Raw genomic sequence first — 26654 nt, 5'->3', positions numbered from 1 at the left:
TCACAATGTTTGCAGTGTTATAACATCAAGGCTGTGTGATGCAGTACGGATCAGATGCACCCTGGAAAGTTCTCCTGTGAATTCCAAGTAGGAGTAGGGGATCAGAATTAGGTCAAGTCTCCACCCTTTGGTGCTGCATTAGTGTTTAAAGCCCCGTGATATACAGTTTCTAAGGGGTTGTAGCACATGCTGACAAACACAACTAAGCAATACTGGTATAGCTCTGAATGGATATTTGTTACGTATTTTTTATTTTGCATTGGATTTTTGTTTGGTTGCACTGTGGTTATCTTATCAGTCTGATAACACTCTATGCTGCTGCACATTCATTTGTAATTGCCTCCGTTTGTAGTGTAAGGAGATTAGAATCTGGTGAAACAAGAATAAGTGGATGGCTTGGTGATGTTCAAACAATTGAAATACATCTTAGTTTAGCTTTACCACTGCCATTGTTTGTTTTGTTACAAGGACATATATTGCTCATTCATATTAGTATTCTGTGCCTCTGCTGTGACATGTCTCCATGCTTTACGGCCTGTCCACACGGCGGCGTGCGTTATCGCTTGCCGGCGTGGGGTGCTGAAACTCGACCAACAACCAATCACATGAATCTCCCGCCCCGGACACACAAGCACGAGCTTGTACTGGCATATGAATCGATTGGCTGATGCTTCCGCAGAAGCTTCAAAAGTTGAACATTGCTCAACTTTTGTTGCCAGCAACGCGAGCAAATCTACGCTTCGCTCCCACAATGCATTTTGGCGAAACGTGACGTCACCCCATTCAAAGTGAATGGGCAGAAGCGTTGAAGCTTCAACGCACGCCGCCGTGTGGACGGGCCGTTATTATTTGAAAGCTCTCTATTTTTACCATACTGGCTGTGCTGCAGCACCTCTTTTCACCCTCTGTCTGAAACCAGAGCCCAGTCTGCTCTGATTGGTTAGCTGGCCGTCTCTGTTGTGATTGGTCGACCGCTTAGAGATGTGTCCCCCCCCGCCCCCCCTTATCAAGTACAATGTGTTGGAGCGCTAACCAATCCAAGCGTGAGTCTTACATAGTGATATCATTAACTTATGGAAGTAAACACAGTTGTCCTGTGGAGGTGTTTCAAGCAGGGGGGGGAGTGTGTGGGAGAGAAGTCACTAACGTCGCTGGTAACTAGCTAACGGGCAACAATCGTTCACAAAATCATTACAGACTGGCTTCTTCTCAACACCAGTTGTGTGGTACATTTATTAAACAGTTAATCCCACATATACAGATGGAGCGATTCATTTCAGACAGTTTGAAACGCGAGGGCCGTGATTGGTACGTGATCTGCCCTCGCTCAAGGGAAAACCTCCAGCTTGACTTGAGACCGCCCCCGTGATAGATAAATGTAATTATAATGAAGCCAGCTGCAATGGATCATTGATCCACCAGGGGGTGCAGTGGGGTTCCACACTGGAGCTCATGTGAAATAAAGTGAGATACAGTATGCTGGATGTACAGCGGAACTTTGTTAAGATCCATATGTCACGGATATCATACTACTGTGCTAAATAAGAGACATGTAATCATTTACAAAACATCACCATGTTGTTATTTAACAAAATAATTTTGTTATTCGAAAAAACCGAACGGGAGGAAATGCAGCCCGGCTCTCGATTTTTAATCCTAATTTAATCATCATCTTCACCACGATCATTTATGTTTATGTTTGCCGAATTGACATGAAATCACTGACACATATGAATATACTGTATTCAACTTCATTAAAACGTTATTAACGTGCCTAAACTCAGTAATTCACCAAAAATATGTATATTTTAATGGAGCTTCGTCGGTCGATCAGGATCCCAAAGTGGAGCGGAGGGATCCTCATCTGGATGAAGGGTGTTATTTTCCCCATAAGGAACAAGTCGCTGCAAATTATCCCGCTTATTACATGGCCACATTCTCAACAAAGTAACGACATGACTCCCAATATTAATTGAAATGCTTTTATGGATTTAGAAAATGTTTTTATTGATTTAAAAAATAGTTGTATGTATTGATTTAAATTGACATGCATCCGCTAAGAAAAATAGTCCGTTGTTACCGTTTTTTAAACAGTCTGAATGAAACGGCAGCTCTCAGCTGTGTATTTACACAACTAATGGCCCATCAACCACAGCTCTCCCCCCCACCCTGATCTTTCTTCTCCAGCAGCTAAATTAACAGTAGGTTACTCTGAGTGACCATAGACTGTATGTGACAAGCTTACAGTTAGTGACGTAACAACACCATAAAAGCTGGTGGGTTGAAAGCAATACGGGAGGTAAAAATAACTAGAATAATTGTGATTTATTTATTGTGGCTTTTATGTTTTTAGGTATAAAATGTTATGTAATTCAGGCTTATAGTTCACCCTTCTCTAAAAGCCTTCAACAATGACAATATTCATTGTAATTTAATAAATCCTAACAACACACATTGTAAAAAATAGCCTACTGTAAGTTAAGAAATAATTTCAATATGTACATCTTCTGATGTAACAACAATAACATTATAAATAGTAACATAGCTGAACATGGTATTGCACATTTAGCTTTGAGTGTTACTGACCTGAGATGTTTTTATTACATGAATTAAGTTGACTGAGCCTTTTTAACATACAGGGATGCAAACTCATCAGGTATGAAAAAGGTGACAAGGATCCGAGCCCCCGGCTCCCCCACCCCACGGAATGGCAGAGGATTTTAGCAGTCAGAACAACTAAAGCAGCAGTGTTAATAATAACAGAAACGCCAAAGAGTCACATCTAATAGAAATATATAAAAGCATTTATTTTAAATTGTGGAGCAGTAAGTTTATAATTTTGGCAGCACTGTTGATCATTTTGAAAATGTATTTTCGTGCCTCTGTGAAAGGCTTAAGTCTTTTTATCTTTATAGCCACATGGTGTAAAGTAACTAAGTTCATAAACTCAACAAGTACTATACTTGGGCACAATTTTGAGATACTTGTACTTTATTTAAGTATTTCAATGTTTTGCTACTTTGTTCTTCTACTCCACTACAGTTCAGAGGTACATGGTGTACTTTGACTCCACTACATGTATTTAATACCTTTAGTTACTTCACAGATCTGGATTAATTAAGTGAAATATAATCAAGTGTTGAATCAGAATTTAATTCCACCTGGAGTAAATCGACAAGCTACCCTGCAGTATACAAAGTCATTCAAACTAGCTGCACCTTTACCAGCTTTGAGAACACTTTCATGATCAATCATTATAAAACATATCATATCTATTATTCTGAAATGGACCAATCTGCACAATGACTACTTTTACTGTCGCTACTTTCACTATATTTTGATGATAATACTTTTCTACTTTTACTTGAGGAACATTTTGATTGCAGGACTTTTACTGTAACAGAGTATTCCTACACTCTGGGACTATTACTTTTACTCAAGTACAAGATCTGAGTACTTCCACTTTTACTCAAGTACAAGACCTGAGTACTTCTACTTTTACTCTAGTACAAGATCTGTGTGCTTCTACTTTTACTCAAGTACAAGACCTGAGTGCTTCTACTTTTACTCAAGTGCAAGATTTGAGTACTTCTACTTTTACTCAAGTACAAGATCTGAGTACTTCTACTTTTACTCAAGTACAAGACCTGAGTACTTCTACTTTTACTCAAGTACAAGATCTGAGTACTTCTACTTTTACTCAAGTACAATATATATATACTTATACCACCTCTGTTTATAGCCTATGAAAAAAACTATTAGAAATAGAAGGCTAAAGCTAACGTTAGCAGATAGTGACAATGTATGCTAGCTGGCTAGCTCAACGATTCCTTAAATAATATTGCCACAGAAAAACTTTTAAGTTGACATCGCCGCTCCGACAGGGAGCTCTGCTCTGAACACCTGAACAGCCCGTTCTAACAGCTGTTCACCAGCGGTCCAGTCTGTGCCACAGTGACTCCGGACGCACAGTTAATATTAACGAACGCACCCGTAGGTAATGTAGCTGCTGAAGCTAGACCATCATTTCGGAGCAGCAGAGCCTTATTATACATCCATGAGCAGAGCCGACAGGCAGGAAGACTCGAGCACACAGCTCGTACTTCATTATAATATATAAAAAAAGAACACCATGTGTGTCATGATGGCACATAACAGCTCACGGCCGCAGATTACTCCGGGTCCCAGCCCCCCCCATACCCCAAAAATATTTGTATTGCAGATCTACATGAATCACACAAACGACTTATTTTGGATTCAAAACGGCGAATTTTGCCAAAAGGTGACAAGTTTGCATCACTGGACATAGACAGAGCACAACTGAAACATAACATCTGAAACGATGTAACAACATAATACACTTGTGGGGATGCTTGGGATGTGAGGAGTGAGGGACACGGCTTAGAACGGGCGTGTCGCCTGGCAGGACAGGAGAGTGTGTGCACCAGTCTGCCTTGATCTTTGAATTCATGTCCGTGACACTCACTGCTGCCCACAGCTGTTTTAAAGAAGGAAATTCCTTCACTTCATGAAAGTGTTTTAACCACACACACCTCTACACACACATGACAGGCGTTATTTTCCCCATAAGGAACAAGTCGCTGCAAATTATCCCGCTTATTACACGGCCACATTCTCAACAAAGTAACGACATGACTCCCAATATTAATTGAAATGCTTTTATGGATTTAGAAAATGTTTTTATTGATTTAAAAAATAGTTGTATGTATTGATTTAAAAAATAGTTGTATGTATTGATTTAAATTGACATGCATCCGCTAAGAAAAATAGTCCATTGTTACAGTTTTTTAAACAGTCTGAATGAAACGGCAGCTCTCAGCTGTGTATTTACACAACTAATGGCCCATCAACCACAGCTCTCTCCCGCCCTCCCCCCTTGATCTTTCTTCTCCAGCAGCTAAATTAACGGTAGGTTACTCTGAGTGACAAGCTTACAGTTAGACACAACACTGTCATTGCAAGTGACCCTCAGTTAGTTGACTTTTATGTTCAACTGCTAAATTCGTTACTGGTAAAAAGGGGCTTCTACTGTACCTAATTACCTTAACACTAGAACCGCCAGAGGTTTTTGTATAGGCCTACCTAAACCCGTCAAATCCCGCTATTAGAATGCAATTTTTAACAACATAGGGTGCTACATAACACACTTTCAGGAAAAATCACGGACTGGGAGACTTTAATATTTTATTGAAAAAAAGTTACATTGCACACACATCACACAAATTGACCCGATTGGCGGTTCTAGTGTTAAATAAACTCACTAATTAATGAAACCAGTTCAATACGCATTATTCTTATTCTTATCATTCTTTATGAGCGCAGAAATAGTCTTAAAATCAGATCTGTTTTTTAAATGAAATCTGACGGCAGGCAGTTAGCTCTGATCACCTATGATAAATGCGCCGCACCTAATCGCTGGCCATTCAGCCACAGACACTGTTCGAAATGGGGGGGAGCTAGGGGGAGCTTGGCTCCCCCGAAGAGGGAGGGAGCTCCCTTGATGGCTGACTTTGAGATAAATAGGGGGAGCCCAAAACAATCGTGCATATTTGTGTCACACAGATTAGAAATGTTGAGTTTTTGTAAATAACATTTCTTGAATAATAAATAATAGTTATTGTTCATTACAGTTTCTGAATATTTGTTTTATATTTGTGAATATGTCTGGGTGTTGCCATCTGTACGTGGCGGCGCTGCATTCTTACTTACGTTGCTATGGTTATGGCGGTGATGCCGGCGCGGTATTTGAAATGTTCATATTGATATATTTTTAACTCTGGCTGTGTACTAAAAAAATATGGCAAAACGAAAACAGCCAAGCGTCACAGCTTTTGGATTCACAAGCAAAGAAGCGAAGGAGTCTAAAAATGACAACGTGAACGGAAAACAACTTTTAGTTGGCCGTCTGTAAGCGGCGTTAGGGTCGAGTTTGACAGCTCCACACCGAGGGAGAGGCCTGCCGATGCGGAGCCTGAAGAGGCTTCAACAACGGCCACATCCGCCGGCATAGTGACACCGTCTGTATTAGTAGAAGAGTGTTTTTATAGCAATTGATCGCATCCGCGCTGCTGCGCCAGTCAACAGAGCGTGGGTGTGACATATTTAGTAGCAGGATGTGCTCTGCAAAATAGGGCTCCCCGAAAGCAAATGGGTAATTCAAAAACTGACAGAGCTCCCTCTATACAAATCAAACTGTAGACGATGTGAAAGCACCTATTGTTTTAAATAATGGTCGGAATGTGACCTGTGAGCCTTCTGAATTACCGTGGGACAGCACATTCTAAACTAAAATGTTCAATCAATAAAGTAACATCTTATCTTATCTTAATAATGTCTTCATATTAATAATAATAATAAATCATACAGTATGTGTCGGAAAGGGAGCAGGAGGAAGCAAACACAAAAATATACTGCATATTAAAGCAAACGATTGTAAAGGTTAAAGTATGAGCATAACAAATAAAGAAGTGTAATGTAAACATTTACATTATGATTATTTAATATATAAAGACTATATATTATTGAATTACAAGATTAGATATACTTTAGTTGATCTAAAATATTGATGTGTTCAAATGCTCTTCAAAACACAACTGAAAGTCCATGAAACTTGTCTTTCTGTATTTGTGAATGAAGCGCCATCTCCTGGTTAAAACCTGAAATTGAAAATCTGGCAACGCCCTCTTGGAAAATAGTGGGAGGGCTTAACATTCCTCTATACTGGTCTTTGGCAGGCCGTAGGCAGGAAGCTGTAAGCTGGAGTCCGAAATTCAGTGCTCCATCTGTAACTGTAAGCTTGTCACATACAGTCTATGGTCACTCAGAGTAACCTACAGTTAATTTAGCTGCTGGAGAAGAAAGATCAGGGGGGGAGGGGGGAGAGAGCTGCCGTTTCATTCACACTGTTTAAAAAACGGTAACAACGGACTATTTTTCTTAGCGGATGCATGTCAATAAATCAATACAACTATTTTTTAAATCAATAAAAATATTTTCTAAATCCATAAAAGCATTTAAATTAATATTGGGAGTCATGTCGTTACTTTATTGAGAATGTGGCCATGTAATAAGCGGGATAATTTGCAGCGACTTGTTCCTTATTGGGAAAATAACACCCGTCATCCAGATCAGGATCCCTCCGCTACACTTTGGGATCCTGATCGACCGACGAAGCTCCATTAAGATATACATATCTTTAGTGAATTCCTGAGTTTAGGCACGTTAATAACGTTTTAATGTTGAATACAGTATATTCATATGTGTCAGTGATTTTATGTCAATTCGGCGAACATAAACATAAATGATCGTGGTGAAGATGATGATTAAATTAGGATTACAAATCGAGAGCCGGGCATTTCCTCCCGTTCGTTTTTTTTGACAAACAACATTATTTTGTTAAATAACAACATGGTGATGTTTTGTAAATGATTACATGTCTCTTATTTAGCACAGTAGTATTATATCCGTGACATATGGATCTTAACAAAGTTCCGCTGTACATCCAGCGTACTGTATCTGACTTTATTTCACATGAGCTCCAGTGTGGAACCCCACTGCACCCCCTGGTGGATCAATGATCCATTGCAGCTGGCTTCATTATAATTACATTTATCTATCACGGGGGCGGTCTCAAGTCAAGCTGGAGGTTTTCCCTTGAGCAAGGGCAGATCACGTACCAATCACGGCCCTCACGTTTCAAACTGTCTGAAATGAATCGCTACATCTGTAGTCATCAAACGTATATTGTCCAACAAGAAAAAATCTCTTCACAGCTTGATTGTCCAGCCCTGAAATGATGGGCTCACTGAAGCATCTTGATTTTAAGGCTTTGGACCGTTGGTGACAGCTTGTTGCCATCCAAGTTCATCAACACTTTCTGTAAAAACTTGAAAGTGAACTTGAGTTCCTGTGGATAGCTCAAGTTGAGAGTGTATATCAACCCAAAAAGCATGGACCATCCTAACGAAATACTTTCGATGATCACACCGACATCCTCTGGCCCGTCCTCTGGCCCTTCCGCTTCATGAGCGCCCTCATTGCCGATCACATAAAGTCCCATGGTAGTCTGTGGGATTGCACTCTCGGCTTCCTCACTCCTGACATTCTAAAAAAAGGTGGAAACAAGATGACTATTTTGAAAAAGTAGACATAGTAAGTTTAAAAGGTTCAGTGCGTAATATCGGAGATAGCAAAGCTCCCTTACTCCACCCTCCCTTTGGGAAAATGTTCAGAAAGTATGGTGGCCTTCAAGGACAGTAATTTAGTAACTGAAGATGGCATCATCAACCACTGCCTCAAGCCTTTGCAGTATCAAGTGTGCTGAAGATGGACTTGGTTATTTATCTATAGTACTATATGTTATAGCTCAATAACTAAGGCTTTTCTAGCAGGCACCTACTATGTATAAAAACGTGTATGGCCATTAAGTTTGTCCGTTCTGTGCTAGTGTAGAATCATTGCGACACGTACCCGCTCCTATGTAGACAACACAAATGATAATTCTAGAGTAATACAAATAACAAACTTATATTTAAGCCATTATACACTTAACACATTGTTATGTACCTTTAATACAAAAAAGTTACAGTCAAATTACTTACCAGGTACTCCTTGATGAGACTGTTGCTGTCCTCCTTCAGGTAGACACATAGACTTTTCAGGACAGAATCTCTTTAGAGCTCAATGTCCTCACTCTATAAAAACAAGGCATATTCAATATTTCAAGACTTTGCACAAAACATGTATGCACAAGTATGTTAGTTATTGTTAATGTAAAAAACATGCGAGAAGAAAGTTGACACATGTAAGTCTGATCAAAATACATGTGCTTTAAACTCAAATGTAGTGTTTGAATGTTGTTACATTTATTCATATGATATACAAACCGCTTGGTATGTGTGAAAAATTAATTTAGCCTTTACAAAGGATCCTATAACCACCCACATACGATAGCAATTGAGTTTAAATACGACAAACAATTTATTAATGTAGATTGAACATACTGAATACTTTTAAACATCCAAATAGTTTTAATAAAACTGACATGATTGGGATTTATTGTTAATGTGAAATCAATATTTTGCGTGCATTAGAAATATTTTCAATCTGAAAATACTTGGGACACCTTTCTCTCTAATCTTTCTACATTGAGCTTCCCTTTAATAGGACATACACATATTACTTGATTGTGTTCATCTATTTTTAAAACTATCATCTCAAGAAACCTTCATGTTGTGGTAAAAATAAGGACAACTTTTAAAATGAGCTGCACTTCAGATTGCTCTTCATTGGTGGTTAGTGGCAGTGCCTGTTTCCATGAACTGTACAAAACAAACCTATATATATATTCAAGGATTTTTTTCCATCCATCCATCCATCTTCTCCCGCTTATCCGTGGTCGGGTCGCGGAGGTAGCAGTTCCAGCAGAGAGCCCCACACTTTCTTTTCCCTGGCCACATCAACCAGCTCTGACTGGGGGATCCCAAGGCGCTCCCAGGCCAGCGAAGAGATATAATCCCTCCACCTGGTCCTAGGTCTACCCCTTGGTCTCTTCCCAGCTGGACGTGCCTGGAACACCTCCCTAGGGAGGCGCCCAGATGGCATCCTAACTAGGTGCCCGAACCACCTCAACTGACTCCTTTCGACGCGAAGGAGGAGCGGTTCAACTCTGAGTCCCTCCCGGATGACCGAACTTCTCAACTTATCCCTAAGGGTGACACCAGCCATCCTGCGGAGAAAACCCATCTCGGCTGCTTGTACCCACGATCTGGTTCTTTCGGTCATGACCCATCCTTCATGACCATAGGTGAGGGTAGGAACGAAAATGGCGCGGTAGACAGAGAGCTTTGCCTTCTGGCTCAGCTCCCTTTTCGTCACAACGGTGCGGTAAAGCAACTGCAGTAACGCTCCCGCTGCTCCGATTCTCCGACCCATCTCACGCTCCATTGTTCCCTCACTCGAGAACAAGACCCCGAGATAGTTGAACTCCTTCACTTGGGGTAAGGACTCATTCCCTACTTGGAGTGGACAGTCCATCGGTTTCCTGCTGAGAACCATGGTCTCAGATTTGGAGGTGCTGATCCTCATCCCAGCCGCTTCACACTCGGTTGCGAACCGATCCAGTGAGTGCTGAAGGTCGCAGACTGATGAAGCCATCAGAACCACATCATCTGCAAAAAGCAGTGGTGCAATCCTTAGTCCACCAAACTGCAGACCCCCTCCCCCACGACTACGCCTCGAAATCCGATCCATGTATATTACAAACAGGATTGGTGACAAAGCGCAGCCTTGGCGGAGGCCAACCCTCACCTGAAATGGGTCCGTCTTACTGCCGAGGACCCGGACACAGCTCTCGCTTTGGGAGTACAGAGATCGGATGGCCCTGAGTAGAGACCCCCTCACCCCATTCTCCCGCAGCACCTCCCACAGTGACTCCCTGGGAACCCGGTCATACGCCTTCTCCAAGTCTACAAAACACATGTAGACTGGATAAGCGTACTCCCAGGCCCCCTCCAGGATCCTTGCGAGAGTAAAAAGCTGATCCGTCGTTCCACGACCAGGACGGAATCCGCTTTGTTCCTCCTCAATCTGAGGTTCGACAATCGGCCTGACCCTCCTTTCGAGTACCTTAGAGTGAACTTTCCCGGGGAGGCTGAGTAGTGTGATGCCTCTGTAATTGGCACACACCCTCTGATCCCCCTTTTTAAAAAGGGGAACCACCACCCCGGTCTGCCACTCCTTCGGTACTGTTTCCGACTTCCACGCAACGTTGATGAGACGTGTCAACCATGACAGTCCCTCAACACCCAGAGCCTTCAGCATTTCTGGGCGGATCTCATCCACCCCCGGGGCTTTGCCACTGTGAAGTTGTTTGACGACCTCAGTGTCCTCCCCCCGGGAGATTGGTGTCGATCCCCCGTCATACTCCAGCTCTGCCTCTAACATAGAGGGCAGAGTTGTCGGGTTCAGGAGTTCCTCAAAGTGCTCCTTCCAACGCCCTAACACTCCATCGATTGAGGTCAACAACGTCCCATCCTTACTTTACACAGCTTGGATGGTTCCCTGCTTCCCCCTCCTGAGGTGTCGGACAGTTTTCCAGAACAACTTTGGTGCCGCCCGAAAGTCCTTTTCCATGTCTTCTCCGAACTTCTCCCAAACCCGCTGCTTTGCCTTGGCCACGGCTGAGGCTGCTGCCCTTTGGGCCTGTCGGTACCTTGCAACTGCCTCGGGAGTCCCCCGGGATAAAAATTCCCTGAAGGCCTCCTTCTTCAGTCGGACGGCTTCTCTGACCACCGGTGTCCACCAGGAGGTTCGAGGGTTACCGCCCCTTGAGGCACCTAGGACCTTGAGACCACAGCTCCCGCCGCGGCTTCGGCAATAGAGGCTTTGAACACCGACCACAACCTCCACAGGAATGCCCGAAAAGCTCCGCCGGAGGTGTGAGTTGAAGGCCTCCTGAACTTGGGCCTCCTCCAGACGTTCCCAGTTCACCCGAACTACACGTTTGGGCTTACCAGGTCTATCCAGAGGCTTCCCCCGCCACTCGACCCAACTCACCACCAGATGGTGATCAGTTGACAACTCCGCCCCTCTCTTTACCCGAGTGTCCAAAACATACGGCCTCAGGTCTGATGATACAATAACGAAATCGATCATGGACCTTCTGTCTAGGGTGCTCTGGTACCACGTACACTTATGAGCATCCTTATGTTCGAACATGGTGTTTGTTAAGGCCAATCCATGACTAGAACAGAAGTCCAGTAACAAACCACCACTCCGGTTCAGATCAGGGGGGCCGTTCCTCCCAATCACTCCCCTCCAAATGTCTCCATCATTGCCCACATGTGCGTTGAAGTCTCCCAGCAAGATTAAAGAGTCCCCTTCAGGAGCCCCATACAGGACTCTTTCCAGGGCCTCAAAGAAGGCCGTATACTCTGAACTGCTGTTGGGTGCATAAGCACACACAACAGAGGCGAGAGGCGACCCTTTCTTCCACTGGAGTAAACTCCAACAACGAAGCACACAACCGGGGACTTGTGAGTATGGGTATGCACCAGGGGCCGTATTCACAAAGCATACCGCTAGGAGTGCTCCTAACTCGCGCTAAAACATTTTACGAAGGAGTTTTTTCTTAAAAGTTATTCACAAAGCCGCTGAGACCTACGGTACGTCTACACTACAGGCATCAAAAAATGTTTTCAACGCTTCGCCCATTCACTTGAATGGGGTGACGTAGAAGATTTGTAATCTTCGCCGAACTGCATTGTGGGGAGCATGGCATGGCTTTGCAAGCATCACGAGCATCTATCGGCATCAAAAGTTGAACAATGTTGGCATCATTGGCATCAGCCAATCAAATTCCGTTTATGCAAATCCCGCCAGTGCAAGCTCAGCCAATCAAACCGCGTGCAAGCTGGGAGAGCCAGACCGCAGTTCATTTCCTCATATTCCAAACGAGATATTACGGTAACAAATCACCCGGTTCTTTACGACCGGAACTATTTACCGGGATACAAACCGGAGGAACCAGGCATGGAGGGAGGTGGCAGAGACAGTGGCTGAAACTGATAGTTTTTTCGCCTGTTTGGAGAGTTTATATCCAGTTTACTTCGTTTTAACATTGCTATTGCTTTGTATGTCGGGGGCGGGAGATTCATGTGATTGGTTGCTCGCAAAAAATCGCCAAGCTTCAGACACGCCCAGCTTCAAGATTTTTTCATGCCTGTAGTGTAGACGGGCCGCTACTCATACTAAGGATAAATCACTAAGAGTGACGCGCCGTTGCTATGGATTACGTCGATTCTCGTACATGAGTTTAGAAGCAGTCAGTACGGTGATTGGTTGTTCAGAGAAGGCGGTCTCGGTGAAACTCATCCGCAACATCCCACAAACGAGCCCACTAAATCACCGAAAAACAAGGAAATAGCCTAGGCTAGAAATGCATTCCTATCAAATAGTTATGGACAGTGCAGTTAGCAGAATACACAAATGATGACAAGTTTGTGCAGACCACGATAATGACGTTGTATATGCACGTTAAAGAGAGAGAGCAAACAATAAAAATACGTAAATTGCATTAAATCAAGGAGGCAATTAAAAGCACCATGCAAACTATTATCCAATGAGCATATTTCCAGCACTAAAACACTTTCAATATCAGCCCATACCGCCGTTCAAGTCCCCCTATCATGATGAATGAAAGTGAAGACAAAGTTAAACGCAAGTGACACCCAACTGGTACATGGTGCCTCTCAAAAAGCTGCCTCAGACCGCTCTCCATTAAAATACGCGAATCATGGGTAGATCCAGGCCACTTTGCAACAACATCAAGAATGTTAAAAGTTGCATCAAAAACAATCTGTGTGTTGATGGAATGTACTTTCTTTCTATTGACGAACACGTCCTCATCTTTTGATGGCGCAATTATTTTTATGTGCGTCCCGTCAATAGCACCGACCACACCGGGCATACCTGCAATTGCCATGAAGTTGGCTTTGATCCTGTGTAGTTGTTGATTGTCCAAAGGAAACCGGATAAACTGTTGGATGATATGTGGTCTAGAGAGCGCGTTGATGGTTTGGTTTATGGCACGGCTGACTAATGGTTGCGATATTCCTAAATCGTCGGCATTGCAAAGTTGCATTTTCCCTGTTGCTAAATATCGTAGTGTTGCCAAATATTTTATTTCCGGACTAATCGGGTTATTCCTGTTAGTCGTGGATGTTATTGCATCCCGCACTAATTCCACAACAAGTTTGATACCCTCACGATTTAGCCTATATCTCTTGATCAATTCACAGTCTTCCATTGTCTCCAAAACATTTCGTCTCGCAGCCATTTTCAGATTCTTTGTGAATAGGTCTTACTGAGTTAGAAGTCCTCTCGAGGACTTTTAAGCTCTCCTAAACTTAGGTGCTACTTTTAGGCCTAAAATACTTTGTGAATTGCTCTTAGTGAATAAAATTAGGAGTCCTAAATGTAAGACTGACACGCCCATTATGTTTAGGAGTTTCTCCTAAATTCGCCAGTTAGGAGCTACTTTTAGCCCTAAGATCCTTTGTGAATACGGCCCCTGGACTGTAGCAGCCTCTTCGATTTGGGAATCACTGGGATATGCTGTGTATTTGAATATTTCTTCAGCCATGCCTTCAAGGATATCCATTCGCAGTTTAGGAGAAGGGGTAAGAAGAGTGCAATTTGCTCTGAAATCAGCAGTTGCTCTTTGGAGCAGAAATTCAGCAAAATATGAAAAGTGGGGAACAAAGAAGATTGGTGGCCAGGAGGAGGTTCTTGTCTCTGGAGCTGAATCTAGAATAACAGCGTCTCCACTGTCAAATGACTGTTGAGAAGACAAGCCGTCTTCATCAGGGGATGTAGTACGAAGGGCATTTACAGAGGTCAGCTCTAGGATCACAGAGCTGTTGCATGTCATGGGTGTTGTTGTTGTTGCACTGAAATAAGCTTGTTCATTTGAAAGCTCAGGATAAGTACACAACTGACATGAAAATGTAGACAACTCAGATGGCTTTGGAGATGTTTGGGTTTTATGACTACGGTATATATGACTCAAAAGACTGTTCCACAATCTAAATGTGCAGGGGCAATTAGTGTATGGGCAAGGATGCCGGAACCTGTTCCCATGATGTTTTAATTTGCCATGTTTAAGCAGCTCGTATCTACTTGCTACAGACTTTCCACACACCTTATATTGCCACACGCCCGTTCACATATTACACCTAAAAAAAGAAAAAAAAAGACAAGTTTCAAAAACTTCTCAATGCTATCAAGTATAAGAAATGAAATTATTGCATCACGTTCAAATTACTTACCTATATAGAGGTTGCCCATCCACAATGTGGACTTTTTGTTACGCTTCTCATCTGTTCCGATAACCTTTAACGGCCTATCGGACATTTTTAAAAACCACTGTGGTGAAATTGACGAGTCCATTGTCAAAGAGCTTGCTCAAGAAGTGTGAAAATCTAATCCCTTGACCAAAGCCTTTGCAAAAGACGGCCCACTCGCTACATCTTTCAAAAGTATTACAAAGAATATTTCAGTGCCTGGCTCGAGCTACAGCTATAGCTAAGCCTTATGTCATGGACCAACGAAGAGTGGAGTTGATATAAGAAAGTATTAGCTAAAAATACGCACGAAAATAACTCCAATGTAACTTGAATTACTAACTCTCACGAATTCCCGGGTGTATCTGTGCTGCGATCACCGCATTGAGACAGACCGGAAGTACGGTGGCTAAGGCTAAGCTACTGCTGTAATTATTGACGCAACCTAAGCGACAGAAACATACATAGCCCTCCTAATAGGGCATTCGGGCTTATGTTTGGAGGGCAACAAAGCACAAAAGGTGCTGCTGGCTCTGGTTCATGCTTAGTACAAGCAGCACCCAACTAGTTAGGCCTTGTTTCGCCAGCTAGGCTTCGTTTCGCTAGCTAGGCCTCGTTTCGCTAGCTAGCCAGCCAGCATTGTGGCGCGAACCTAACTGCACGACGAATATACACATGCAGACAATGCTATTCGTATAGCATAAACACGTTAAAATAACTGTTCATCTTCAATAACGTATGGTTAAGCAGCGGAATATTAAACAATTAGACTTACCTAAAGTCCGTCGATCGACGGTGTAGGTTGAAACGCCAAGTCAAGCGGGTAGAAAACACCAAGTCTATGTCCAGTGTGAACAGTCAACGTCAGTAACGTCATGCTTTGCGCATGCGCGTTACCTCCCTTCAGGGTCTGCCTCCCCTTTATGGGATTTAATAGAATACTGTACTAATTGTCTTACATTCAGTTTATATTCAACATATTCACGTTGTGTTTAATTGCTTCAACAAATCCACTTTATATTTGACAGATTTCAGTTATATTATATCTGAAAATATTGCTTCATATTTATGTGGACCAAGAATCAGTTTTTTGAGTGAATAAAATATCTGACCTTATTTTATCAACCTCAAACAGAAGCCGTTTGTTGTACAGTATTATCCCACTTAACGCTTAACACTTTTCTATTTCGTTTTAACCTTTATACATACAGTCTATGATTTTAACTTGGAGGCTACGATTAGCATCGTTAGCACCGATGTAGCTACCACTCACTTACGCGCTAACCCAAGCCTTAATATTCATTATGTAGCTGATTAAAATCATTAAAGGTCCCATGTCATGCTTTTCCGGTTATTACCCGTCCCCTTGTGTGTTATGAAGGTTTTTATGCATGTAAACTGTCCGCAGAGTCAAAAACCCTCAAAGTACACCCTGTGTAGGGTGTAAAACTCTAACATAGAAAATACCTCCCCAAAACGCCTCGTTGGAGATTTCTCATTTTCCATTGTTTTCTTCCTGGGTATCGCTACGTAGGGATACCCAGTAGCCACACCCAGAGCTATGGCCGCACCCTCCGCCAGCCTTTCACGAAACAAACCTTTCAGCAAGATCTCTCTCTCCCCGTCTGTGTGCGAGTAGGCGGGGCAGTTTGCACACATGTGGCTGCTACTGCAACACACACACACACACAGGGGCGCCGCCAGGGATTTTGGGCCCCATGAAAATATATCACATTGGGCCCCACCACCAGGAACTGGGCGACTGTGGCTGCGAGGGAGTGCGGTCGTCTTTTAACCAGAAGGTTGTGGGTTCGATCCCAGCCCATGCAGTCAGCATGTCGATGTATATTTGGGCAAGATACTTACCCCTGAGTTGCTCCCGATGGCATGGCCAATGGTGTGTGAATGTGTGTGAATGTTAGGTCCTCGAGTTACACTGCTCTGTATGAATGGGGGTGAATGACACGTATTATGTAAAGCGCTTTGAGGGGTCTTAAAGACTGGATAAAGCGCTATATAAGTACAGTCCATTTACTATTTACAGGCCATGCCAACCAAGCACAATTGCTGTAACCAAACCTCCAGAACCCAACCCACTCATTTATGCTTTAAATAACTCTACCTGTACAGGCTTGCATCCATCTTGTAGTCCAATAACTACACAATGTTTACTGACACTGAGCGGTGAAAATACAACACTGTGCAGACGTGCAACATTCTGCTGCAGTAGAATTCACTATTTGATATAACACTAACATTCCTGACAATAGATCTCAATAGTCATCTTTTAGGGTGTACATGCCTTTTTAATAACATTTTTGAATGGAACATTCATAAATCAAAATAAATATAACTTAAATATACATGACCTCCATCCATCCATCCATCTTCTCCCGCTTATCCGTAGTCGGGTCGCAGGGGTAGCAGTTCCAGCAGAGAGCCCCAAACTTTATTTTCCCTGGCCACATCAACCAGCGAAGAGATATAATCCCTCCACCTGGTCTACCCCTTGGTCTCTTCCCAGCTGGACGTGCCTGGAACACCTCCATAGGGAGGCGCTCAGGTGGCATCCTAACTAGGTGCCCGAACCACCTCAACTGGCTCCTTTCGATGTGAAGGAGGAGCGGTTCAACTCTGAGTCCCTCCCAGATGACTGAACTTCTCACCTTATCCCTAAGGGAGACACCAGCCACCCTGCGGAGAAAACCCATCTCGGCCGCTTGTATCCGCAATTTCGTTGTTTCGGTCATGACCCATCCTTCATGACCATAGGCGAGGGTAGGAACGAAAATGGCCCGGTAGACAGAGAGCTTTGCCTTCTGGCAACGGTGCGATAAAGCGACTGCAGTACCGCTCCCGCTGCTGTTACTTGGCTGTGGGTGCCCTGTCATGATAGGTGTTTATATAAATGGTGTTGTTTTGTGTGGTAAAGGGTCGCTGTCATTGATGCGTTTTGCAGCTGTGACGTAATATCTCACTCTTCTTTTTAAGAGGGAAGGTGTACAGAGGCTTTGGATAATTAATTTTTGGAAGAAAAAAAGGGAAATGAATCGTAAGTTTAGTGAGTACATTATCAATATAACGGTATATTAATGTTAATTATTGATGATTGATGAAAGGTTACTAAAACATTTTGTCTTAATGTTCTAAAAATGTTTGGGGCCCCTGTCAGTCACGGGCCCTTAGAATCGTCCTAATTTTTCACCCCCTTACAGCGCCCCTGCCACACACACACACACACACACACACACACACACACACACACACACACACACACACACACACACACACACACACACACACACACACACACACACACACACACACACACACACACACACACACACACACACACACACACACACACACACACACACACACACACACACACACACCAGGGGCGGATCTAGAACAGTATTCATGGGGTGGCAGGAGATTTTGAGGGGTGGCATCCCCTGGCAGAAGTATAAGATGATTTAATCCCAGTCATATCAATCAATGTTAAAGGTGAACTATCATGCAAAATGCACCTTTGTACGTCTTTTATACATTAATATGTGTCACCTGTGTTCCAGGGAACTCACCAAGTGTCAGAAAACACAACCCTCTCTATTTTCCTCCATACCCAAATCTCTTAAAAAGGGGCTGCAACGGATCTGATACAGACTGAACCAGATTTGAACACTTCCATGACGTCACAGAAGTGGCGCTACGGCTATTGGGCCAACTCCACCAATCAGGAGGAGATAGCCACTGACATTGCCGTTCGAAAGCGCTGGAGACGCTGTAGTACATATGCCAGGCCTGTAGATGGTGCTGTTCTCACAGAATCATCCCATGAAAAGACAGTATTAAATTGAGCGAAATGAGGAATGGCTAAAATGCATGATGTTTGGTATTTTTAAAAATAAAAAGTATAAATATGCCTTGTATAGGTATGGTCCTACACTATATTATTCAAATATAGCATGATAGGTCCACTTTAACTTGGAAAGTCACAATATTGATATTTTAACTCAATAACATAGGTGACATTATTGTGGCACATCAGTAAAGCCTTACATATAAATATACAAGGTGTCAGACATAATTTAATGAATTTTAACTCAACAATAACTGAATGAGTTTGTTTCACTGTTAGACCAGCAGGGGTACCAAATCTATGCAGATTGCTGCAATAAGTACATTAATTAACTGTCTCATCGATGTTTGTCTGAATGAATATGATACTATTAACAATCATGTTATTCCTATCAGCTGTCAATCACTGTTATGATTCACATATTCATTTATTATTGAATATATATATTTAATTTTTTTGGAGGAGGAGTTAATGATGAATGTTCCTGAAGATGCTTGCTCACCCTCCTTCAAATTTGAAAGAGAAGCAATTACTATCATATATCAAAATTCAAAAGTGGCTCTGCTGTGCCTTTTGGCTGTCTTGGACGGTGAGAAGATTTCTAGTCATCCTGAGAAGTCTACTGGATTCAGGTCTGTTCTGCCGTCCGCGGTGAGCATCCCCTGCAAAGGATCGGAAGTGCTACACAAACAATTACCGGTTACCTTGTCACAGGCAATCAGTTCGACAAAATATGTTTGTCTTTTTTGTTTGCCTGCGATGATGGTTCTTCAGGACTGCTTCTTAAGCTCTAATCACACTCTCGCAGACTTTTCCGGTGATTCTAAAGTAGATGACAATGTATGTGTGTCGTTTAAGAGGAAAAGATGCCTGTTTTTTTGTTTGTTATTACTGTCAGGAAATGTACAACCTAACCCTGGTCCGCCCAGTAGTAGTAGTCAGATCGCTACTCCTGCTGATTTTAAAGCTAGGTCTGGGTTGGGTTTCATCCACTTGAATATGCGCAGTCTGTTAGGTAAACTAGATTTTGTCCGCATTTGGGCAAGCTCGACTGACGCTGACGTCATTGTTTTATCAGAAACATGGCTAAATAAATCTATTTTGGCCTCTGACATTGCCTTAAATGGTTATAATGTGTATCGTACCGACCAGCCTAATAAAGGTGGCGGCGTTGCAATTTATGTTAAGAATAAGTTCAGTGTAACCACATTAGTTTCCAAATCTATCAATAAGCAATTCTAATTTTTTGCCTTAAATATAGAAGCGGCAAAGGGTCAACAGGTCATGGTGGTGGGCTGTTACAGACCCCCCTCAGCTGTCAAGGACTCCTTGTCTTCGCTAGCAAATCTTTTATCACAACTAGATTACAAGGAAATAGTGCTACTTGGAGATTTTAACTGGGACTGGTTAACTGCAGTATCAGAGGATTTTTAAAAACCTTTGTATCTCTTTGAATGTTACTCAGATTGTTGACAGTCCTACTCACCCTAACATTAAGTCCCCTAATAAATCCTCCCTAATTGATCTCATTCTAACTAATGTTCCCTATAAATACTCATCTGTGGGAGTATTTGCGAATGATTTGAGTGACCACTGTGCTGTAGCCACAATTAGGGACACTAAGGTCCAAAAGGTTAAACCTCGTATTATCATTAAGAGAGACACAAAACATTTTGTGAAGCAGGGTTTTGTTCATGATCTGTTTGGGTTTGATAGGGGAAAAATCGATCTGTGTGCTGATATAGAAACTGCATGGTCTTATTTTTATCTTGGTTTTATGGAGATCATTGATATACATGCACCCCTGTGTAATTTTAGAGTAAAGGGACGTGACAATCCTTGGTTTTCTGCTGAACTGTCTAGTCTCCTGCATGAGAAACAAGGCCTGGGCAAAGGCTAGGAAATCAGGCTCAGAGGTAGAATTGTTGCGTTTTAGGCAGCTAAGAAATAGCTTCACATCACAAATCAAAAGTGATAAGTCAAAGTACTATTTGTTAGTTACCACAGAAAGCCTAAATAATCCTAGGAAATTTTGGAAAGCCATAAAATTGATATCCACCGAATGAGATCCGTAATGAGCTACCTCTTTGCCTTACCACAGCATCTGGCACTATATCAGACAGGGCCACTATGCTAAATTGCTTTAATAAGCATTTTGTGTCCTGTGGCTCTCTGTTTGATTCTGTGACTAACTCTGCTGCTGTGAACACCACAGTCTTTGACTCTGAACACTGTGGTTTGGAAAACCCTTTCAGTTTTACTCCTTTTACTGTTAATGTTGTTCATGAAGCATTATCTGATGCCCCTTTCACACCAACGCGTTTTCAGCTCCGGCTCGGAGCTGGAGCCTGAAAAGTACCGTTTTTTCCTGTTCACACCGCAGCGCGCCGCCTCTTAGCTCCGGAATCCGGTTCACTTCCAGCTCCAAAAAATGGTCGGTCTAGAGCAAGAACTTCGGAGCTAAGGGGTGGCGTCGCTTACGTCGAGGCATGCAGGAAACTAAACCCACCTCCCCAGAACCCTGGGTCAACTGAAGAGTCTCATCATGCCTGCCTACAAGCAGTAGTGCTGAGCAAAGTCACTAGAAGGCAACCACACACTTATAAAAAGAAACACACTTTATAAAGTCAGGCAACACTAACCAGGCTTCATGTGATTCTGTTTATTTGCACCTTACTTTGACCATCCGTTCACTGTTATTGATCATTGTGGAGAGCAGGCAGACGTTTTGTTTTGTATTGTAGCAGCTATCGGATGGAATCAATACATGGGCTGCACAGGTTGTCGTGTCCGACTATCACAAGTAGAATCATAATGAAAAATACGCCAGTAAAATGTGCCTGTATAAAACGGCTTATGCCACAATAGGATAGCAAGTAGTCAGTTTACCTTCGGTTGCTATGCTAACATCACCCATTTCATATCAGAGACACTTTAATAACAGCGTTGTGATGCCAAACAGCGTCAATTCAGACTGACACACATACTTAAGGGGAATTGGGGATATGTATCAGCTGCTTGTGTGACAGTCAGACAATGAATACTTTAGAGAGGCAGCTCTAAAGTATTAGCTAACCCGGAGCTAACGGGAGAATAAACTCCCGTGGAAGAGCAGCCAGCACTGCAGCGGTCGGTAAATGCCGCTGAAACACATTAATAAACAATGAACCACGGCACTCTGGAGAAAAGTATAAGCTTGGAGAAGTCGTTATTTTATTTAATCTGACTTTGTGTGATTAAAAGCAACACGATCATCGACCCGACACAGTCCCCCGTTGTTGTTGTTGTGAGCGCCGTTGGGGAGCAAATCAGCGATGTAAACGGTGACGTCATGATGCAGCAGCGGCTGCACCAGTCGGGCTCTGGGCGGTGTGAACAGAGCGGGAGCAGAAAAGGGAAACCGGAGCTGAACCAGAAAAGCTCTAGCTCGGAGCTAGAGAGGGAAAAGCGCTGGTGTGAAAGCCGCATGAGTTAGATCCTAAGAAACCGGCTGGCCCGGACAACGTAGAACCTTTCTTTTTAAAGACAGCTGCAGATTTAATTGCTCCACCTCTTACTACTCTTTTTAACCTCTCCCTCAGCACAAATGCTAAATAACTATAGGCCAATCTCTAAATTGTCAGTTCTGGCGAAGATGCTCGAACGCCTAGTGAGTGAACAAGTAAAAGAGTTCTTATGTAAAAATGATATCCTGTCTAAACATCAGTCAGGCTTCAGAAAGAAACATAGCAACATCACTGCGGCAATGAAAGTGGTGAATGAGATTACAAGTATTTTAGATAATAAGCAGAGTTGTGCAGCCCTATTTATTGACCTTTCCAAAGCGTTTGATACAGTCGATCATCGCATCTTAAGCAGAGGCTACTCAGTATTGGCATATCCTGCCATGCAGTGGGATGGTTTGTGAACTACCTCTCTGAAAGGTCCCAATGTGTTCACTTTGATGGGCTCACTTCTGAGTGGTTGAACATTGCTAATGGTGTTCCCCAAGGTTCTGTTTTAGGTCCACTTTTATTCTCCATATATATCAACAGTTTAGGTGAAAATGTGGATGAAGCTACTTTGCATTTTTATGCGGATGATACCGTGATGTATTGTGCAGGTCCCTCCATTGTTAAATTACAGGCTGTTTTTAACATTATTCAGACTCAGCTCTCTGAACTAAAGCTTCTTTAAAATGTTGATAAAACCAAGGTAATGCTCTTTTCTAAAGCTAAAAAGACACCAGAGCCTGTTTTGGATATTGTAACTGCGCAAGGAAAAATACTTGAAGTGGTTGCCTCTTACCTTGGTATCTGGCTTGATGATTGTCTAATTTTTAAACTTCAGGTCAATAACCTGTTTAAAAAGCTGAGGGTTAGGCTAGGTTTCTTTTTCAGAAAAAAGTCCTGTTTCTCTTTTGAAACCAGGAAAAGGCTAGTCACTGTGACCTTTTTACCTGTGCTGGACTATGGTGATCTGGTCTATATGCACCTGCCCATTGCCTGAACAAGTTAGATGCCGCCTATCACAGTACACTGAGATTTGTCACAAATTGTAAAGCACTTACACATCACTGTACACTGTATACCAAGGCAGGTTTGCCATCACTTACTGTACGGAGGCTCATTCATTGGTAAACCTTTATTTATAAAGCTATGTTGAGTATTACCGTATTACCGTATTACATCTGTTCACTGATAACACAGAGAGTTGCAAGCAGCTATTGTCTGAGATTGCATGATGTAGTCTTGTTAGATGTGCCAAAAGCAAGGATTGTCTTAGGTAAGACAGCTTTTATGTGCGCAGCACCACGTGCTTGGAACAGTCTACAGCTAAAATTGAAAACTGAGCAATTGTATTCCTCTGAATGTTTTTAAAGCAAGTCTAAATGAAATGCTCATTGATACTATGGGCAAAATAAATAAATAACTAAACAAAAACATGAAACATGACTGAACTCAACCCTTTTGACGGGACACAACAGAGAGCTTCGTTTGGATGTCATACACTGAAGATTTATTGGAAGTATCGGCAGGAGAATTGACAAACAAAATTGCTGGGACCCAGTAGATACAGCATCTAACCAAACCTGCCCCTGATACCACTCCAAATAGCATAATCAACATTATGCTAAGATGCTGTAAGTCCTGTACCTGGCAGGCTCAACTTGTCCTTTTATTGTCTGAAGAAAAGGTTGTTTTATTGTCATGTCTAAGACACAGCTGTTGAAGCCCAAGCCTGGCTTATCATATTGGTAGTAACAGCTCTCTCCAGGCCCTTTGCCTGGCAAAGAGAGAGTGAGAGGAGAGGTGAAAGCTAAGATGCTTAAAAGTCAAGGGTCATATGAATAATTCCCTATCAGCAGCAGAGTGCATGAAAAAGGTGGGTTGATAGGAAATGTAGCTTCACTCTAATGCATGAATCAATCATAAATACACATTTTTCTAAATATTTTCTACAGTTTTGAAAATTCACATTTTCTGGTGATTCTGTTAAATATGCACTACATTTGGATGTACATCTAGCTCTGGGGACCTGTAAATTGGCTACAAATCTTCCTATACATTGTTCTCAATGCCATCCCTTAAAAAAAAAAAATGTAACTTTGCACATGTCGCTCTCTTGTGGAGTCCAGTCCCCACAGATTTAACTAATATTGCAACACAAAAGCATTTGTAGGCTGATGGCAGCTTCAAAGCATGATTACCCAAGTGTTACAGTCCTCCTGGTAACAATCACAAATACTCAGCAAACACACCCTCCCTTTCCTTCTCCCACCTTGCTTACACTCTTGGTACTTAGCATGTGTGTGTGTGTGTGTGTGTGTGTGTGTGTGTGTGTGTGTGTGTGTGTGTGTGTGTGTGTGTGTGTGTGTGTGTGTGTGTGTGTGTGTGTGTGTGTGTGTGTGTGTGTGTGTGTGTGTGTGTGTGTGTGTGTGTGTGTGTGTGTGTGTGTGTGTGTGTGTGTGTGTGTGTGTGTGTGTGTGTGTGTGTGTGTGTGTGTGTGTGTGTGTGTGTGTGTGTGTGTGTGCACCTCAATGGTTACACCTTGTGATGGTGCGCTCCCCTGGGTCTTTGATTGTAAATGAGCTGAACCCTGATGGGGGGCGGCATCAGCTGCTCTCCTCTTCTCTTCTCTCTAGCTCCCTCTCGGTTAAAAACAGTGAAGTCATACCTTCCTAGGAGCCTGTTTTTCTGCCATGATGTCACCATCAGCCAATCAACACGTAGCGTGGCTTGAGCTAGTGTGTGTGTGTGAGGAGGTGGGGGAGTGAGGGGGGGGCTCACCACTGGGAAAAGCACAGTTATCATCTGGTTCTGTCGTCAAGCATGAGAGCAAGTATGAACATCAGATCACAAATCCACAGGCTTCCTCTGATACACAGCCTCTCAATGATGTAATATACTCCATACATGTTACATAAGAGTGGGGGATAAGGTGTATTCACATTTCACACATATTCTATCTTGTGGATTGTATGTCCTCTGCTCGTGAAACAGCCTAGTAGGGTAATAGGGTCATTACATTACTGATGCTTGTAACCTAAGCGACTTACAATATGTAAGTGCAATGAACCAGCAATCAATAATTTAGAGAAAACTTAGTGCAACATACCCACCTCTTGCTATAGTTATTTTGGTCAGTCTAAGACATTTTTTTTTACCCACTCATACTCATGCTATACTTTGCTACAGAATATACCACACTACGCAGATGTTACAGAGACAGTCCTGTTGGGTTCTTGTGCACAATGCCTTACACTGTTTACTCTCAGTAATTAGAGGAAATGCTGGCCATCATCTGTGTGCAGGAGTAATTAGCTGCCTGTCTTCCTTACAGCCACAGAGGGACGTGCATTGAGTACATGTGATTAGCTCAATCGCTAAAAGGCTACCATGCCGGGTTTCCACTTATAAAGCCAGGCAACATTGTAATTAGCCTGGGATCGATGTGGCTTCACAGACACACTACTGAGCTAACAGAGTGAATCCTTTTAGTAAAAAGGTTAAAGGTCCAACTATTATTGGACATCAGGTCATCATTACTGTCACATTCCTATTTTATGTTTTTGTCCGCCCACATTCTGTCAGACGAATTAGATGACTATGTGAAGATAAATCCATTCATGTGTCTGCAGGTGCCATTAATCTTTCTCTCTCCAGCCCCTTATCCTTGGCTCTGTATTGGACCTGTCACTGGTCCTGAGTGATGGAACACGTATCTGAGCACATGTTTGTGTTATCGCTCTCATCCTGCTATAATCTCATGCTTTTACAAACACCCTCATGCTATTTTTCCTTGTAATCTTAGCCATCTAGTGTGCACGGTGGCATTTCTCTTGAAACTAATGGAATCTGTTAACCACTCCTACCTTGTTTACCTTCAATCGACTGATGTCTTGATAGCCTGAGGAAGCGAGAAATAGACTGTCAACACTGGCTCAAACAAGAATGAAGCTTGAGGGGAACATGTGCTTACACCCCCGTGCCTGAAATGCTAGAATTCTGGCAACTGCACCTGATGAATTTTTTTAAACACTCCAATGGAAGAGAGTTAGATGTGAATAGTGAATAAACATATTGTCTTATAGTGTCAAAGTATTACTTATACTTAAACAAAGCATGCATTTGTTACAATGCATGCTTATCAACAAAAATGGTGGTGTTAATCACAATAATGACCTGAGATTATTCATGATTTAACAAGTTTATAATACTATTATTAACATACATGTAGAAGTGCGTCCGAAACTGGTCCGAGGAATCAGAGGGTTTTTCTACTTTATTTTTTCATCTATCATACATTTCGACAATTTCTGGATTATTTACATGAAATCTGCCAATGTTCCCAAATGTAGCTAAATCATCGACAAACCCGAGCAGTGACCACCTTCTGTGTGATGTGTGCTACACAGGACATATAGTATTATCTCTGCCGCTATCATA

The 26654-nt window shown here is 42.5% G+C and overlaps 1 protein-coding gene across 6 annotated transcripts in view; it reads left to right on the top strand.

The window, feature by feature from the left end:
- Positions 1-26654, top strand: part of igsf9bb (immunoglobulin superfamily, member 9Bb) — a 196905-nt gene that overhangs the window by 25421 nt on the left and 144830 nt on the right. The gene's annotated exons all lie outside the window — the stretch shown is intronic.

Source organism: Notothenia rossii (genome assembly GCF_949606895.1).
Source record: "Notothenia rossii genome assembly, chromosome: 9".
In the NCBI taxonomy this organism is placed as follows: domain Eukaryota; kingdom Metazoa; phylum Chordata; class Actinopteri; order Perciformes; family Nototheniidae; genus Notothenia; species Notothenia rossii.
This window is presented reverse-complemented; position numbering and strand designations above follow the sequence as displayed.